Genomic DNA, 8,199 nt, shown 5'->3' with positions numbered 1-8,199 from the left:
AGGCTGGCCTCGAACTCAGAAATCCGTCTGCCTCTGCCTCTCAAGTGCTGGGATTAAAGGCGTGCGCCACCAAGCCCGGCTCCAAGGTAACTCTTATAAGGACAGTAATTTAATCGGGGCTGTGTTACAGGCTCAGAGGTTCAGTCCATTATCATCAAGGAAGGATCATGGCAGTGTCCAGGCAGGCATGGTACAGGAGGAGCTGAGGGTTCTGCATCTTCATTTGAAGGCTGCTAGGAGAAAACTGGACTCCAGGCAGCTAGGATGAGGGTCTTAAAGCCCATGCCCACAGTGACACACTTCCTTCAACAAGGCCACACCTACTTCAAGGCCACACTTCAAATAGTATTAGTCACTCCCTGGGTAGAGCATATTCAAACCACAGTAGTTTTGGCTCAACCAATATTAATAGATTATTGAATTAGATGTAGTGCAGTCACTTCTGGAACCGTAGAGAACAGAAGACGTAGAAATTAAATTGAACAAAGCAAAAGAAGTCTCTTTATTGATGACCTACCACAAAATCTCTCTTTCCTAATTTGGTGGTACCCTCACATGGCTCCAAGAACATGCTCAACTGTCCCTGCTTTGACTCTGACCTGTGCCTTCTGCCCTAATGGGGTAGCCAAAAGGCTGATCCATCTTTGTCTGCAGTTCTCTTCGGGACGTTACATAACTAGCTCCATTCCTTGCTTTTTATAATGAAGGAAATAAATACTAAAGGCAAATTGGACTTTGAAAAAGCTATCTCTCTGCCCAAATCTAATGAAGAGGCTTCTGGAGTTTTATTTATCCTCTGAGCCATTGACCAATTAACCAACTCTAGGCATCACAATAGCATGGCTGATTTACGTGATCAATGAAAAGAAGTCCTTTTAAGTGCGTTTTCCATTGTACAAATGAGTATAGCTACACTCCCTTCCATTTCACATCCTCTTCTATAAGCCAAATGAAATGCAGAAATTCTGCACTGTTTCAATGGCAGGCTACTGGGCTTTTTTCATTTAGTTCTGACAAAGAAACAGTGACTTCCCAAGCAAAAGACAAAATTGTAAAACAGCATCGTGTAGTTTCCAAGGTTGCTTGTTTCCTTTGCTCCCCAGTACCAACTATTTAATCTGTGAAACCGGTGTAATGATGATACACCTTGGGCTTGGTGTGAGGGTTACATGCGAGGGAAAACACACGTGGAATTAGCTTGCAAACAATAAGCTTCAGAGACATACAAAGACTGTGCTTCTTCCCTTCAGTCTTTGAAAGATCAGTCTGCCAAAACAGCAGAGTAAGTCTGAAGTCAATTCAGAACCAAAAGTGAAGAGCTGAAGGATCAAGTAGGAGGGGTGAGCAGTAGGAGAATTAGCACCCTCAACAGGCAGGCTCCAAAGGTCAGAAGCCCTGGGCTCCTGAGCTCCCCACCATGCCACCACTCCTAAGGCATGCTGCTGGGTCATCGATGTCTTCCAAAGCCCAGGAGATTTGTGACTCAAGACCACTGATTTTGGTGCTCCAGCTCTACGTGTTGAACACAGTTTCAGAGGAGTGCTTGTTTCACATCAAGTTGGAAACCTGGGAAAACAATCAGAACTCAACTGCAACACGAAAACCTTACTGTAGATGCTCTAGTGAGTGCTTTTCATAGAAGCATTTTCAACGTTCAAACTCTAAAGCAAGGCAGAGGCTAAACAAAAGCACCCAGCTCTGTGTTTTCTCTCTGTGGTTTGCAATGCAGACTGCAGCCCATGTTCCGGATGGCAGGACCACAGGCCTCCAAGGCCTGGCCATTCCTACCCTCTGGATTTTTGCTCAGTTAGGGAGTCAGTGTGCTGTTAAAGCCAGGCAGTGAGCACTTTGATCTGGGAAAGAGCACAGTGGGTTAAACAAGCCCAGCCATACCTGTGGAACCACCTGGAAAAGAACTGAAGACGCCAGCTAAAAGTTGCATAATGTGAAATGAAAATAAAATTGTGACCTTTTGACCCTCCTGTTTATACTCCCCAATTCTGGGATGACAGGTATATACTACCATGTTGGATTTGAACCAAGAGCTTCCATGTGTTCAAGGAAAGCACACTATCAACTGGACTACACACACACACACACATACACACCACTCCCATATTTTCTTTTGTCTTCTTTTCCTTCCCCTTCTCCTCCTCTCCCTACATCCTCACTATCTTTATGTAGCCCAGGCTGATCCCAAGCTTATCATCCTCCTGCCTCAGTTTCTTAAGCTCTGGGAATATGGGTGCATGACTATTGATTATTATTAATTAGCACTTTACCATTTTCTTAAAAAAAAAACAACTTCAGAATGTTACACAAAATGTTAATTGTGTAGCTACATTCTTTTGCTAACCATCTTAAAAAAAAAAAAAAAAAAAAAAAACCACTTCTCTGTGATCTTCTGGGATTGAGGAAAGGAAATAGGGCCACCCTGAAGAGGAGAGAAGCAGAGAGACCTTAAGGCTTAACACAAGACGGTGTCAGCAACTTAGATGAAGGTCAAAGATTTTAAACCAGCAGTATATAGATAAGGCCTAGCTGGGAGAGAACACTTCTGCACAGCCAGTCCTCAAGTGAAATAACAAAGTCCAAAGTGAATCGAATCATCGTAGGCTTTCCCATAATCACTGGGAGGTCCTGAGAATGATAACACTCCCCGCTTTCCTTATTACAACGGCTCTTTGAGTACAATGTTTTCAGAGGTCCAAAGTCAAAGGAATCAGTAGTGTAGCGAGATCCCAAAGCTTGCGCCAGCCCCTGCTTCTCACTCTCAGGAGTTCAGTTTCTTCTCAGGAAAAGGGGAAAGTCAGGCCAGGGAGCCTTTCTGTGATTGAGAGTATAGAGTGCCACTGTGTCTTAAGGCACTTGTATAAATTAGTCAGACCAGAGGAGGCCATGTCTACTCAAGAAGTGATCCTGATATTTATTCCTCCAAATTACCAAAAAAAAAAAAAGGTAGGGAAAAAGAGACAGTCAAAAGCTGGGAGAGGACACTGTCTCTTCACAAAAGGCCAGAGAAGCAACAAGACGGAACACCAATGAAGTGTTTGAACGACTCACATTGTTTTGGTTTGGTGTTTTTTTGGTTTTTTTTTTGTTTGTTTGGGTTTTTTTTTGGTTTTTCGAGACAGGGTTTCTCTGTATAGCCCTGGCTGTCCTGGAACTCACTTTGTAGACCAGGCCTGCCTCTGCCTCCCGAGTGCTGGGATTAAAGGCGTGTGCCACCACACCCAGCTTGTTTTGGTTTTTTAAGGATTTATTTATTTTATGTATGTGAGTACACTGTAGCTGTACAGATGGTTGTGAGCCTTCATGTAGTTGTTGGAAACTGAATTTTTAGGACCTCTGCTTGCTCCAGTCAACCCTGCTCACTCCAGTCAATTGCACTTGCTCAGCCCCTGCTAGCTCCAGCCCAAAGATTTATTTATTATTATATATAAGTACACTGTAGCTGTCTTCAGACACACCAGAAGAGGGTGTGTTGTGAGCCATCATGTGGTTGCTGGGATTTGAACTCAGGACCTGGGGAAGAGCAGTCAGTGCTCTTACCTGCTGAGCCATCTCGCCAGCCCTGTTTCGTTTTTTTAAAAAAAGTTTCTTCTAAATCTTGGTATTCTTCAAAACAAAGTCATGCATTCTAAAGAGAGTATAGTTATTTAATATCTATGATTCTTCCATGACATGCCCTTAATTTAAAAACCAAAATTAGAGATAAGTCAAGAAGAGGAGCTGTAACCTCTACACTGCAGACGTTTTACTAGTTGCTTTTTTTTTTTTTTTTTTTTTTTGGTAATTCATCAGATCAACTCTAGGCTCTTCTACCACTGACCTGGAATGGAATAAAACCATTCCTTCCCTCCTTCAGTGGACCTTCTCTGGACTAGAGCTCAAAAGCCAATTTACTGTGTGTAGAAAATATAAGCACATATTGAAGAGGCCCCCATCTCGAAGGCACTCACAGGTCAAGGGTATAATTCACTGATCCTGGGGCAGAGGCAGGCGGATTTCTGAGTTCGAGGCCAGCCAGGTCTACAAAGTGAGTTCCAGGACAGCCAGAGCTATACAGAGAAACCCTGTCTTGAAAAACCAAAAAAAGAGGAAAAAAAAATTTTAAAGCAACTTTGAAAAGCTGAAAGTACTAGAAACAGGAATAGTTCTAAATACAGTTCTAAATATGACACAATTAGGTTAGGGTTCAATTTCTTCATAGCAGGATCAAATACTACAGCTGGAAAGCAATCTGGAAGCTGTCTAATCTGATCTTTTCATTCCGCAATCTAGAGAACAGAGGTCCAGGCATAAGGGAACTTACCCAAGAATTCTCAACTTGTTAGCATTCTGGGATCTCTTTCTAACATCAGGATCTGGCTTGACATGAACAAGTCACAGTAGACACTTCCCACTCCAGGGACACCTGGAAAGAAATGTGATGTACTGTTTCTATGGGGAGGTATTTCTGAACAAATCTTTGCGTTTAAGAAACAGTAATAAACTGGTGACTATCCCTTTAGATCAAAGAACGAGTTTCACATGAAGACAAGGCAGGCACCTGGAGGAATGCCAGAGAAGCCCATTACAACATACGCTTCGAAGAAGGATAGTTGCAGGAAAAAATCAGATAATCCAAACCCTCATGTGTCAAAACCACAGATGTTTGGAGGTTAAATTGGGAATTTCAAGAAATCCACAAGATTTCATTTTCTTAGCTGGGTTCGTAGAGCAGTGATTATAACCAGGTAGCATTTCTTCCCCGCAGGTTTTCTTGATTCCTGGGCTGTGAAGTTACTGTTCCCCAGTGCAACCTCACAGCTGTTAGTCTGGCTCCAGAAAGTGAGCCATACCTGTAGTTGAAACCCAGCTAGATCTGGTTCCGGGCTCCGCTTCTCAAATTGCTGTGAGTTAAGGCGTGACAGTTTTCACCGTACCTGAGCAAACTGTGGTGAAAGAGCTGGCCACCGGATTGTTTGTATCAAACCCTCATTTCTAGCCCCTCGGGGGCACCTAGCCTTGGGGGAGATAGGGAGGGACATTGGTCCTTCTAGAAACAGAAGTGAACATGAGGGTTCTTCTCCGAGAGTCGGGGTGCTGAGCCCTGCGCTCCTAAACAAGGGATCAACCCGAGCAAGGATTTTAGGATGTGGGAAGTTTTTCTCCTTCCTTGCTGGCAATTGTTTTCCCTAACGCGCCTGGCGACTGCAAAGAAGCGCCACCTGCGAGGACGGGAATCAGCGAGGGTCGCTCCACATCTTCCCTTTAGGGGGGACACAGAACACATCACAGGGACTTAATAGATGTAGGTCAATTATGCATTTCTGAGGGTCTAAAGCCCACGTAGCGGGGAGGAAGAGCAAGCCTCACACCCTGCAACACTGACGGGCGGGTCCGGGCGGGGTGGGGCGGGGCGGGTCCGGGCGGGGCGAGGGTACTATATCTCTCCGCGGAGGAGCACATGGCTATGGCCACACACCCCTCCGAACGCGCTCGCTAGCCGGGTGCTTAGTTGGCGCTGCTGAGGTTTCTTTCCTCCTTGAGTTGGACAAGGACTCTCTGATAGGCCAGAGAGACCCTGCAGTGGTTGGCCGGAAAGAGTCGAGCTGCCTGATTGGCCGCTCCGCACCTGCAATGCGTCAAGCCGCGGCGGGCGTGGAGGGCTCCGCGTGAATGGTCCTGGTTGGCGGGGCAACCGGCGGATTTCCGGAGGGAGCGGCTCCGCCTATGGCCGCCATCTTTACTAGGGGCAAGGCGCGCAGGCCGGGGCTCAGGTTTTTCCACGGCTTTGACCAGTCGAAAAAGGCTCTGCGAGAGCAGTTTTATTTGGGTTCACGCCTTTATTTTTCTTGGCTGTGGGTTGTTTCTGAACCGGTCCCAGGGATGTGGATGGAGAGGGAAAGCTAAATGCTCCGGGCTGGCGCCCCGGGCACAATTGGTCACCAGGGAAAGAGGGCGCCCGAGGAGGCGTTTTGATAGCGCCCTAATAAAGCTGCTTGGTTTGCGTCGTGGGCTGGGCACCCGGGGACAGGATTCGATTCCGTCTCTACCAGCAGAAAGGAGACTCGCTGTTTGCGCATCTTGCTCGAGCTGCAGGATCCTTCTGGAAAGCTCGCCCGAATACGTCATTTTTTGCTCGAGCTGTGCACGATCCCGCGGGCTCCTAATGCGTTTTGTTTTATTATAACTGTGCTCCAAGCGGCCGCGCTGGAAACTGTTTCTCCGCTCCAGAGATAGGGGCAAAACAGTTCGCCCCACAGGCGTGCTACGAGAATTGGATTTTGATTGTATCAACTTATTTGCCTTTTTAAGGCAAATGTTTTGTGTGTGCATCCGGTTTTCATCCTTCTCTGATGTCCACTCCCGCTACAAAAGAATTTATCCAAAAAAAGTCGTACTTCAGGACTTAGCCTCTTTTCTGTGGTGAAAGAATGAAAAAAAAAAAAAAGTTCCCTGGTTGGATTAGAAATCTGGAAAACGGAAAAGAGGTCAGGGTTGTTTTAGTTCAGTGGGTGGTGATATCTTGGTTTTATTTGAGGTGCGTAGGTGCACATTCGGTGGATCCTGGATATCCAAAGGTGAATTTTGGAACGCCTTGGTTGTGGGTGTTGCCATGGCTACAGGGAGAGGGGTGGCAGTGAATTGTAAGACCAATAAAAGCTGACAGGGCCTGGCCTCTCTGTTGCCTGAATTCTTTAAATTGACTGCCCTGGTTTGTGTATCCAGGTTTTCTCCATTCCTGTACCCCTGCAAGATTCCTGGATTGATCAACATCTACTTACATGGGTGTGTCAATTTGTCTTTGACTAACAAGGGTACACACACCAAGTGTAGATTTTTCCGATTAGATAATCATCTAGAAGCAGTTTTTTCTTTTTCTTTCCTTTCCTTTCTTTTTTTTTTTTACTACAAGCCACACATTCTGATTTGCAAGTTATTGCTATTCTTAATCTAGTTTTGAACAATTGTTGACTTGCACACCTTTTAAAAATATGTAAACCATCACCTTAACTGAGTGCCTATCAAAACAATGCCAGAGTGCGCTGAGCTCATGGACGTTGCAAAAGAAAGAAACTTGGAGCTTTGCATAATCTCTACATAGCAACAACCACTCATATCGCTAACAGACAGTATTTCAGTGTTTGGCAGCCGGTGCTAGGAGGCTTCACTTGCTTCGAGAAATAAAGCCAACAAGTCTTCAGGGGCTGGATTCCTTCAGTGGTTTTGTGATAAATTTATCTCACACAGTTCTGAGGATTGCATGATCTGTGAATGTGTCAAGACTGCAAACGGTAGAACCATGGATACAAGGTCAGGCAATTGCTAATACTACACCTGTACTCTCTGACCGTTAGAGAGGAAGACTGTCCATCCACCTCGTGGAAAGAACAGATTGACTCATATCTTAAAGAAACCTTAAACAATACTTTTAAAGTTTATTTGTGTGTGTGTGTGTGTGTGTGTGTGTGTGTGTGTGTGTGTGTGTATGAGTGTTTTGTTTGCATGTCTGTCTATGCACCGTGTGTGCGCCTGGTGTCCTCAGAGGCCAGAAGAGGGCTCCAGATCTCCTAGATCTGAAGTTTCAGACAGTCATGGGCTGCAGTTTAGATGCTGGGAATCAAACTGGATCCTCTGGAAGCGGACCAGTTAAAAGCAAGTGTTCTTAACCCACAAGCCATCTCTCTAGCCCCGACACTGCTTTTCTTAATGTAAGTATGTTTAGGCTAGTCTTATACAAAGTTGGTATGATGGGCTCCTAAGGCAATGAGCTTATTACAATGTCTCTCAAACTTTCTAGCTTTACCATTGGTTGTGTCTGAAAAAGCCCATCCTCTGTCCTAGGTAAACCAGACAATGGATCTCCTTTGAACTGTTTCTAATGCCTTAAGATGAATAGAAAACATCCAATGCCTTAAGATGGGAGGATGAGGGGCTGGAGAGATGGCTCAGTGGTTAAGAGCACTGACTGCTCTTCCAGAGGTCCTGAGTTCAATTCCCAACAACCACATGGTGGCTCACAACCACAGCAATAGGATCTGATGCCCTCTTCTGGTGAGTCTGAGGACAGTGACGGTGTACTCACATACATAAAATAAATAAAACCTTTATTTAAAAAAAAAAAAAAAAAAAAGGATGAACAGTGGAAACAAAGACAGAGTGGTTTTGGTTCCTTCCTGGAGTTTGATGGGCAGGAGGAAATAAATGCAT

At 45.1% G+C, this 8,199-nt stretch overlaps 1 long non-coding RNA gene across 1 annotated transcript; it reads right to left on the bottom strand.

Annotated features, from left to right (window-relative positions):
* Nucleotides 1-537: 537 nt before the first annotated feature.
* LOC115032811 lies at nucleotides 538-4,919 on the bottom strand. The gene is made up of 3 exons (XR_003838474.1): nucleotides 4,845-4,919; nucleotides 4,316-4,417; nucleotides 538-1,566 (listed from the first exon to the last, which is right to left on the bottom strand). It is a non-coding gene; the product is annotated as an uncharacterized LOC115032811 (long non-coding RNA).
* Between the last annotated feature and the right edge of the window lie 3,280 nt (nucleotides 4,920-8,199).

This window comes from Mus caroli, chromosome 12 (assembly GCF_900094665.2).
Source record: "Mus caroli chromosome 12, CAROLI_EIJ_v1.1, whole genome shotgun sequence".
Classification (NCBI taxonomy): domain Eukaryota; kingdom Metazoa; phylum Chordata; class Mammalia; order Rodentia; family Muridae; genus Mus; species Mus caroli.
The sequence above is the reverse complement of the archived record's forward strand: the minus strand, read 5'-3'. Positions and strand labels throughout refer to the sequence as shown.